The sequence below is a fragment of the Echinops telfairi genome, unplaced genomic scaffold (assembly GCF_000313985.2).
Source record: "Echinops telfairi isolate 266 unplaced genomic scaffold, ASM31398v2 ScPeMD7_7429;HRSCAF=8467, whole genome shotgun sequence".
Lineage (NCBI taxonomy): Eukaryota > Metazoa > Chordata > Mammalia > Afrosoricida > Tenrecidae > Echinops > Echinops telfairi.
The window spans coordinates 3,579,604-3,588,730 of record NW_022111329.1 but is presented as its reverse complement, the minus strand read 5'-3'; the positions used below and the strand labels follow the sequence as shown (position 1 = coordinate 3,588,730).

The following is a 9,127-nucleotide window of genomic DNA, read 5'->3' as shown; positions in this document are numbered from 1 at the left end:
TAGGACCAGTGGTGTGAGTGGCAAAACAGGGAGGGTAAAGGGAGAATGGGTAGGAAAGAGGGAACCGATTACATGGAACTGTGTGTGACCTCCTCCCTGGGGGACAGACAACCAAAAAGTGGATGAAGGGAGACGTCGGACAGGGCAAGATATGACAAAATACCAATTTATAAACTATCAAGGGCTCATGCGGGAGGGGGGAGCGGGGAGGGAGGGGAAAAATGAGGACCTAATGTCGGGGGTTTAAATGGAGAGAAAATGTTTTGAGAAACGATGTACAAATGCGCTTTACACAATTGATGTGTGTATGGATTGGGATAACAGTTGTATGAGCCCCTAATCAAATGTTAAAAAAGAAAAAGAAAAAAATAAAATAAATAAGTGGTCATCTAGAAGGGCCATGGTCCACATGGAAGAAGCACACCAGCCTGTATGATCATGAGAAGTTGATGGGATCAGGTATCAGAAGAGCAAAAACAAATAATCATATCCTTGTGAAGGAGGGGGTCAAAGTGGAGACTCAAAGTCCATCTGTTGATAATTGGAAACTCCCTCACAGAAGGGGTACAAAGAAGGGACAACTCACCCAGGGTGCAGTGTAGCACCGACAAAACACACAACAGTCCTCTAGTTCTTTAATACTTCTTCCCCCTACTATCATGGTCCCAGTTGAACCTCACAAGTCTTGCTAGACCGGCATATGTACACTGGTAGAGATAAGAGCATGGAATCAACACATGGAATCCAGGATAGATAAAACCCTCAGAGACAGTAAAGGGAGTAATGATTCCATATGAGTACAGAAAGGGGTGGGAGGAGGGAGGTAAGGGGGAACTTATAGCAATGATAGATGTATAACCCCTCTTGAGGGGGACAAATAACAGAACTGGGGGTGAAAGGATACATCAGATGATGTAAGATATGAAATATATATATATGCAATTTATTAAGGGTTCATTAGGGTGGTGAAATGGGGGAGGGAGAGAATAAAGAGGAGCTGATATCAAGGGTCTAAAGTAGAAAGAAAATATTTTGAAAATGACGATGGCAGCATCTGTACAAGTTTGCTTGATGTAATTGATTTATGGATTGTTATGATATATGTAAGAGCCCCCAATAAAAATATCAATTTAAAAATACTTATATTTATAAGATTAACTGACTCTGCCAAGCATAATGTTCTTTAGTTTTGTCCATGTTTTGCATGGACAAATTAATTATAGTTGTAACTGTTTTTTTGAAGCATAATATTCCAGTATGTGAATGTACTAGAATTTATTTATCCATTCCTCTATAGCTGGAGTTGTTGGTTATTTCCATCTTTTTGATATTATGGAAATTGATGCAAAAAACATAAGTGTGCATATGTCTCTTCATGTTGTGTCTTTTTTTCCTGTAGGGTATATACCTAGTAGAGGGAGTACAGGATCATATGGTAATTGTATATGCATTTGTTTAAGAAAGTGCCAGACTGATTTCTAGAGTGGTTATGTAATTCTTCAGGCCCACCAACAATGCATGAGTGTTCCAATCTTTCCATATCCTCTCTGACATTTATTATATTATGTTTGATTTTTTAAAGTTTTGCTACGTGTGTCAGTGTGAGGTAGTATCTAATTGTCATTTTCTTTTGCATTTCTCTTATTGCAAATGAATGCGAACAACTCTTTTTGGTTGAGAAAGGGAGTGGACTAAAAACAAGTAGTAGGTGAACATTGAAGGGAAATGGGGCCAGAGTCAGTGGATTAGATTTCCCATTTTAATAGAAAAATGGCTCCAAAAGCAAAGCCATTGCCGTTGAGTCAATTCTATCTCATGGTGACCCCATGTGTATTCCTTAAGGTTTCACATAGCTGATTCTTGGAAGTAGATCACCAAGGTTTTCTTCTGACTTACATTTTGGTGAACTCAGACCTTCATCCTGTTGGTTTGTAGTTGGCTGCTTAACTCTTTGCACTACCCAGCAATGTCAGAAGAATGGTATTGGGAGTGGGTTATTAGAACAAGGTGGAAAGAGAAGATATTTGTCTGTGTGGTACATGAAATAGGCAATTGAAGATGAAGGACATATTGATGATGACATTATGTAGAAATTATGTAACCATTAGAGTAAGGAGTCCATGCCCTGACTGAAGACGAGCAGTTACATATAGCTGTTGGTTTCAAACAGAGGCCCAAAGGATTATCTTCTGGTGGTCTTTTGGCAGTTCTGGAACTTCAGCCAAGAATGACCATTTCCTTTGGAAGAAACATCCCCCAGTTCTCCCTTCAGATGGGAGAGTCTTGGGAATGATCCAAATAATGGGTTCTGACGCTGAGGCACAAAGATTGCTAAATGTGAGGCAATCGAACAGAGTCATTTTCTTTCTTCTGTCTTGTTGCCTTCATAAATGCATATTATGAGTTAATTCCATGAATTAAGTTGTGGTGAATGAATTTAGAAAGAAGTATTTGTATTTCTTTTACTAGAAAAATAATTTTTCAAAAAGAGTAAGGAGTCAAGTTGAGGGTAGAGAAACAAAACTTGTAAATGTTGAGGTCAGGATGTGAGAAGACAAGATGATCAATGATTATGTCATGCATATGGATACCAATTTCATAATAATAATATCCTATAGAGTGGAGATGAATATATTAAATCTGATGTAAAAGAACTTACGGGATAGGATGATGAATGACATTGGCATTGAAATAAGAAAGCAAGAATGAAGCTGAGAAAGTTAGCCAGGGCAGGGTTTTAAAAGAGCTAAGATTATTGATTTCCTTTAGCAAAGGGAGCAGGAGAAATAGTTTGGAAGAGGTATTGAACAACTAGAGATCATTTAAATAGCACCTCAACCCTGAGGCATAAGGGTTAAAACTTTCCGCTAATAGGTCTTCAGGTGAAGTGGCCAAGCAGCGAGTATGGAGTGAAGATCATGTCCACATGAATGGTGAGCCAGCATTGCCTGTCATTGTCCAATGTTAGTGTTAAAGATTAGGAGCATAGCTTCCTGTAGGAATAATTCACATTCTCCAATATCAGCTTTACCAGTAATAAAAGGTAAGTTTTTGCCCTTTGTCTGTCTTACCAAAGCAGTTGTTGACCTGTTTCTCCATTGATTCAGGTCTCTGGAGGGGACAGGGAGTGCTATTACTCACTCACTCACTCACTTATTCATTCACTGCTGTCAACTAATTCTGACTCATAAGTGACCTGATACAATAGAGGATAATTGAGTTTGCAGTGCTGTAAATCTTTATAGGAACAGAAAACTTCATCTTGCTACCTCATAATGCCCAATGGGGTTGAATTGCTGACCTTACAATTAGTAGCTCACTGTGTTATCCACTATGCTACTAGAGTCCTACTGTTTATTAAAGGAATCTAAAGTAATAAATTGTTTTTGCTGATATTTGGTCTCATTTTTCTCTGCTCAACAGTACACTATCCTTAAAGGAGTTTGGGTTTCATTAAGATTATCTATAGCAATTTCTGTGGTTGACTGGGGAGAGCGATGGTATATACCACAGCTATGAAAGTAACCATAAATCATGAATCACTGCATGGGAATAGGAATGGTTGTACTTGACATTGATGATATCAAACTCTGATGATATAAATTCTGATGACCTTCATGTTGAAAACCACATTTTCAAATCCTGCTGCCTTGGTTTGAATTCTTCCTCTGAAATTTATGGCCTGAGAAAAGCATTTAATATTTTGATGTCTTTATTTATTTGAAACTCAAGATGATGTCAGGGCTTTGGTGAGGAAGAAGTAAGATAAAATACTTAGTACATGGTAGCTAATAAAATCAATTCTTGGTATTTTAAGGCATTCAATAAATAGCACCCTCTTTTCTGTCTAAATTATGCATCATTTAAAAATGAGATGATAACATTTCTGCAAATGAAACACTACAATAAGGCCTGAGACTTCTTGTTGCCCCTTCACACCCAGTGGCTCCAGCCCACTGTAGATAATACCACCTGGCAGATCAGCATTAAAGATGGATCCATTTCAGCTAAGAGAGTAGAGAACATGGGTCTCCCACATGTGCAAGAGGATGGCTACAATGCTGAACACTGCCAATCTTACCACCCTCTGCCTTTAAGTTTGCTGAGACAAGCTACTTCCCAGGGCTTATGTCTGCCTTACTTCCTGAGTCCAAGGAGATAGCCCATGTCAGATGACTTGGGCTCCTACTTGCAGGGACTGAGGCCCTAGTCTTCCTCTGTACTCATACCTCTGCCTCCCTTACTGAGTCCAGGAGTCCAGGAACTCCAAACTGTAGTAGGGCCTGTTACAGTCTAGAGAAGCCTCTTCTTGTGTTGTGATTGACCCCAGAACCCCATTCATGAACAGAGGGCACCTGCTCCTTCCTGGATGTAAACTCAACTCACAAATCTGATGTCTGATGTCAGTGATGGAAATATTTTTAAAACATGATTGGGCAATTTGCCTAGAAGAATCATCTTCACAGTCTAAGTTTGATGATGTTGGTTAGGGTGGGTTTGTCTAGACACAAATCCAGTGACACTCATATATGTATAAAAAAGAGCTTTTCCTCAAGAAGTAATTTCATATCAAGAAGGCAACCCAACCTAGTCCAACTCAAGTCCGTAAATCCAGTGCAAACTGGGGACATCTTCAGACTCACATAGCTGCAGGCTGAAGACACAGAAAGGTGTTGCAGGAATCAGGGAGATCATAGGCTGGTGAGTGCTAAGTCTCATGGGTCCAAAGTTGGTGGAAACATAGCAGGGCTCTGACAGATCTCCAGGTCAGGGGGCCTACAAGGCACCACCCCTGGAGACAGGCAGAATCCCAGCAAGCAGGAAGACAAAGGGGCAGAGAGAGGGGGAAGTTTTCCATTTCTCCTTATAAGAAGGCCACATGTCCCAGGAGGTATTTTCAGGGTGTAACCCAAGTGACAGGCTGGATTCCACCCCTCCATAAATGTAAATTGACACAAAATCATCCAACTACCACACCTCTAAATGCACTTCAAGTCTATTTGGTCAAATTTCACTACAAATAAGATGTGTCACAGCTGTGAACCACAAACCGTTTAGATGACTACCAGAAAGAAAAGGTCATTATATCTCTGTTCATCCCCCTAGTGTGAAATGATAATTCTTGTGATGTTGGAATGAATTTAAAATGTTGGGAAAATGGGACAGAAAAAAAAAGCACCTGAGTTACTGATAAATCCAAGTTAGGGAAATTAGTGTATTTTGAGAGTGGCGGGGACTTGATATCCTTACTTCATTGGTAATTAAAATATATCTGTGTTGGTCTGGGTAGACTAGAGAAACAAATCCATGGACACACATATGTGTATAAGAAAAAGATTTATATACAAGAGCAATTGAACATTGAGAAAACATCCCAATCCAGTCCAGTCCAAGGCCATAAGTCCGATATTAGCCCATATGTTCGATACCAATCCATAAAGTCCTCTTCAGACTCACGAAACACATGCAATGAAGCCAAATGCAGGTCAATCACAAGCCAATCAAAAGCAAAGTCCTTGGGTCCAGTGGCGTTATACACATCTCAGAGCCGGCAGGGGTCTCTCTGTGGCTTCTCTGGCTTCCGAGGTTTGGTTGCATCCATGTGGCTTGTCTTCTGCAATGTCTCCCAGGGAGTAGCAGAGAGACAGAAGTGTCTCTCACCTCGAAGGAGGAAGTACTAGATTTCCCAGAATTCTCAGGAGAAGGCCATGCCCACACAAATGCCTCATTGGCTATGATCCAATTGACAGACTAGACTCCAGCCCTTCACTCATAATACTTTCAAATAGACAATTATATAATTACCACAATATCCCTGAACTAGTATTATTGACTTCATCTCAGTGAAGTTGTGAAGAGTTGGCATTAACTCACTGATAATTGGTTAAGTGGCTTGTCTAGTCAAAGGAGCCTTTAGCACTGGGATACTAACCAAAAGCTTGGCAGTTTGAGCCCTTGAGATGGGTACGACGCCACAGTTTGAGCTAGAATTGATCCAGGATGTCTTTAAACTGAGAGAAGGAGTTTTATTCATATTGGAGTTTAGGTTTTTAGACAGGCCCTGTTTGGTTAATGAATGAACTGTGCATTCTTTGTAGGGAAAATACACAAATGTAGCTGTCAGCAGGACAGCTGCTCGTGTTTTCAAACTGCTGAGCATGCGGATCACAGCCCAACTCATAACCAGTACACCACCAGGATCCTTTGTCCCCAACTATATCTTTCTAAATACTTTGAAGGGCTTTATGGGTGGGTGGATCTGATGGGAATGAACTTTTAGGACAGAGAGGAAGGAACATATTTTCAAGGAAGACTGGAGAGAAGTAGCTCCATTCCTAACTAAGGATGGTATATCATCCCACCCAGATTGGGTCTTCTTGTAGCTTGAGGTAACAGGAACGAAATCATGAAAAGGTCTGGTTTTACTGTCTTAAGGCTGGACCAAGTTCTGGGGAAGGGAGAGCTGAGTGTGAAACAGGGGTAGCCTCAGCACGAAAATGTTGAAGGCACTGCCTTTGAGGCGGACAGATTGTGTGTCCCTGGGTGTAATTTATTGAGTGAAGGAATTCTTGTTTGAGTCCCCAGCTCTCTGTCACACACCTCTTTCTATGCCATTAATAAGCTTTAAGTGATGAGGCAATTTGACTTGGATCCCATTCAACAAAAGATGGAGCCAAGAAGCTTGCCAAATGAGGTGAAGTTAGTGGGTTGCATGTGATTGGCATTCTGAAGTGGACACAAGGGGCCAGAGTTCATAGTATTCTGAAGGTCAAGTGTAACACTTGCATTGAAAAGTTTATGCCTGGTATATCTGAAATATTAAAAATGACCAATGAAGATAATTCTCCTGAAGATTACAGGATGGCAGAGAATAATTTTGGCAGGTAGAAGTACAAATTCCCCTACTTAAGGGGATTCAAATTTTAATGTTAATATTAGACTTTTAAAGCAGTTAAAGAAAACAAAGATTTGTCTGGAATTTTGAAAGAGAAATTCATGATCCTAATTATGTAAATCATTTCGGTCCTTCTTTTCTGTGATCTTGATTAGTTAAAGCAAGGTTAAAATAATTTACAATAAACGAAATTTCTCAAGCTCTCTCTGAAAAAAGCAAAGACTTTTGTCCTCTGTTTTCAACATATTAGTATAACCTTAACAAACTGATCAAAATCTTACCACTAACAGGACAAACCAACATCACATGCATCCTGGTAAGTGCTGAGAAGAAGAACAATATATGTTAAAAAATGATAAAGCATCAGACAAATGGAAAGCAAAGGGATTCTACCAAAATACCTGTACTCTTGAAAAGTATCAAAATCATGACTGGGAGACTCAGGAATTATTCCATATTAACAGAAAGAGAAAGATAGCTAGATGGACAATGGATTTGCTCCCGGGTCTTGGAGCCAGGGAGAAAGAACTATGAAGCCTATCATTAGGACACCTGTGAAAATTTGAATATGGACTTTGGATTGAATAGTATTTTGAATTAATACTAGTTTTCTTGCTTTTGATCACTGTGTTATGATTATATAAGACACTGTCCTTGTTCTTAAGGAATGGACACTGGAACTCATTCTCCAATGATTCAGAGGAAAAATATGTGTGTGTCTGTGAGAGGTGGAAGAGAGAGATGAAGCAAATGGAACAAAAACAGAAACAATTTAAGGATCACAGGAGTTTTTCAACTTTGAAATGATATCAGAACAAAAGGTTGCAAGGTGAATTGCTATTATTTTTGACTCTGGAATCGACTCCCATTCATGCCAACCCCATATGTGTCAGAGTAGAACTCTACTCCACAGGGTTTCCAATGCCTTACTTTTTTTTAGAAGTAGGTCATCAGACCTTTTTCTCAGGCATCTCTGGGTGAACACAAACCACCATCCTTTCAGTTAGCAGTTGAGCATGTAGTAAGATTTTCTTAAAATGCTGTCTTGACCCAGTATTGAAGCCCTATTTATCCAACTATTGGTTCTCCTGCTTAAGCAGTTAATTTAGTCCACTCTCCATTCACTCCATTATGTGGTTCTCTTTAAAGATCCATCCTAAGTGCCCTTAGGTCAATTACCTGACAACTAGGGATTACCCAGATGATCACTGAGCCTGCAGAATTTTCAGAATGTTCAATCCTCGGAAATCTTGAGTAACTAACTCTACCTTGCTTGCCATACATAAGCCATTTCCTACAATTCCAGCCACAATTTAAAATATATAACTGAGGAAGTGCTGCCTCCTCAAAGCCGAATGGACCTTAATGAGGAAGAGGGAGCAAAGCTTTCAGGATCTTCATTGGCTGATGGGGCATGACTTAAAATCAAGAGGAATATCTACTAACACCCAGTAATAATCTGAAATGTATGAAATACAAAGCTAGGAACATTGGAAGTTGTAAAAAAATAAAATGGAATGCAAAAAAATAATAAAATGGAATGCATTAAGATAAATAGCCTAGGCACAAATGTGCTAAAAGTGACTGGTTTTACCATTATGAATTTGATAATTGTGTTAGTCTCAGTAGACTAGAGAAACAAATTTACAGACACTCACAAATGTATAAAAAAGAGCTTTATATATAAGTGCAATTGGATATTGAGAAAACATCCCAGCCCAGTTCAGATCAAGTCCATAAGTCCAATATTAGCCCATATGTCATATACCAATAAACAAAGTCCTCTTCAGACTCACGAAACATATGCAATGGTGCCAAATGCAGGAAGATCAGAGGCCAGTGGTGTAGGGAGTCTTGTGGATCCAGTGGTGTTGTAAACATCTCAGCACTGGTATGGGTCTCCGTGTGGCTTCTCCAGCTCAGGGCACTAGCATAGTTCCATGTGTCTTGCCAGCTGCAATGTCTCTCAGGGAGTGAGCAGAGAGAGAGTCTCTCCCAAATCCAAAGAGGAATACTGGATTTCTCAGAATCCTCAGGAGAAGGCTATGCCCACACAGAGGCTGCATTGGCAATGACCTGATTGACAGGTTAGACTACCCCTTCATTCTTAATCCTCTCAAATTGACAAACAATTATATAACTACCCCAATAATCATGGTTTATTATGCCTGGATTGACAAATTAAAAAGGAATGGTGTGTTAGACAGGGTTCTCTAGGAGAGATAAAACCAA

At 39.7% G+C, this 9,127-nt stretch overlaps 1 non-coding gene across 1 annotated transcript; it reads left to right on the top strand.

Annotated features, from left to right (window-relative positions):
* The first annotated feature begins 2,119 nt into the window (after positions 1–2,119).
* Positions 2,120–2,255, top strand: LOC115872654. Its single transcript, XR_004047986.1, has one exon. It is a non-coding gene; the product is annotated as a small nucleolar RNA SNORA2/SNORA34 family (small nucleolar RNA).
* The last annotated feature ends 6,872 nt before the right edge of the window (positions 2,256–9,127 follow it).